Below are 1739 nucleotides of genomic sequence, written 5' to 3'. Positions count from 1 at the left end.
AGTTGAAATCCCAGCCATGGTCAATCTGATCATGGAGGTTTTGGTCATCACCCCTGATTGGACGGTGGCATATGTTGCATACATACTTAGAAAAAAGCTCCCAGAAGATGAGGATGAGGCCCGTCAGATCGTCCGTCGATCCAAAGCCCTCGCCATGATAGGTGGACGACTGTACAGAGAGAGTGTGACTGGAGCTGCTCAACGATGCATTACAACGGAAGAAGGTCGAATGATTCTCAATGATATCCACTCGGGGACCTGTGGTCACCATGCGTCCTCTCGGATAATCATGGCCAAAGCATACCGAGCAGGTTTTTACTGGCGCGTGCAAATGAAATGGCAAAGGAAATAGTCGACAAGTGTGAGGGCTGCCAGTTCTACTCCAACATGTCCCACAAACCTGCTTCAGCCTTGAAGACCATTCCACTCATCTGGCCATTTGCTGTTTGGGGATTGGATATGGTTGGACCCCTGAGGACCGGCAGAAGTGGTTTCACTCGTTTGCTTGTAGCAGTCGACAAGTTCACTAAATGGATCGAAGCCAAGCCTATCAAGAGTCTCAATTCAAGCACTTCCATCAGTTTCATCAGAGAGCTGACATTCAGATATGGAGTCCCTCGTAGTATTATCACGTACAATGGCTCCAACTTTGATTATGATGAGTTCAGAGCATTCTGTGCCTCCCAAGGAACTCAGGTCGACTATGCGTATGTCGCGCATCTGCAATCGAGTGGGCAGGCAGAGAGAACAAATGGTTTGACCCTCCAAGGGCTGAAACCCCGGTTGATGCGTGACCTCAAGCATGCAGCAGGCGCTTGGGTAGATGAGTTTCCTCCGTCCTTTGGGGGTTGAGAACAACGCCAAATCGGTCGACTGGTCGGACTCCCTTCTTCATGGTCTATGGGGCTGAAGCTGTGCTGCCAAGCGATTTGCTTCACAATGCGCCCCCAGTGGAACTTCTCTTAGAGGCTGAAGCAGAGCAGGCACAGCAAGATGCTGTTGACCTCTTGGAAGAAGAGAGAGATATGTCCTTGATTCGATCGACCATTTATGAGCAAGACCTCCATCAATTCCATGCCAGAAACGTGAGAGGTCGGGCATTTCAGGAACGAGATTTGGTGCTCCGAGTGGATCAGCAACGGCCTCACAAGCTGGCTCCTGCTTGGGAAGGTCCCTTCATCATCACCAAGGTGCTCCACGATGGAGCATATCACCTTTACAATGTTGAACACAAGAAAGACGAGCCACGCGCTTGGAACGCGGATCTGCTCCGCCATTTTAACACTTAGGCACTCGGGTCAATGAGTTGTAATAAGAATCGTTCAGTTTGCTTATCAAAGACAAAAATTTTGTAGTGCCTTAATACTTGTTATCCTGTCAAGTTACATGTTCGAATCCCCCAGTGGGTGGCTTAGCGCGAACCCGATTCGCCTAAGTTCCAAAAACTACTCCGAGTGGAGAGCCATCTCTCCACTCGGGGGCTTAGCCGTGAACCTGATTCGCCTAAGTTTCTAAAAATCCTACCGAGTGGAGAGCAATCCTTCCACTCGGGGGCTTAGCCGCGAACCTGATTCGCCTAAGTTTCTAAAAATCCTACCGAGTGGAGAGCAATCCTTCCACTTGGGGGCTTAGCTGCGAACCTGATTCGCCTAAGTTTCTAAAAATCCTATCGAGTGGAGAGCAATCCTTCCACTCGGGGGCTTAGCTGCAGTCCCGTACTCTCCTAAGTTTCTAAAAAT

This window comes from Triticum aestivum, chromosome 7A (assembly GCF_018294505.1).
Source record: "Triticum aestivum cultivar Chinese Spring chromosome 7A, IWGSC CS RefSeq v2.1, whole genome shotgun sequence".
Lineage (NCBI taxonomy): Eukaryota > Viridiplantae > Streptophyta > Magnoliopsida > Poales > Poaceae > Triticum > Triticum aestivum.
Note: the sequence above shows the minus strand (reverse complement) of the source record.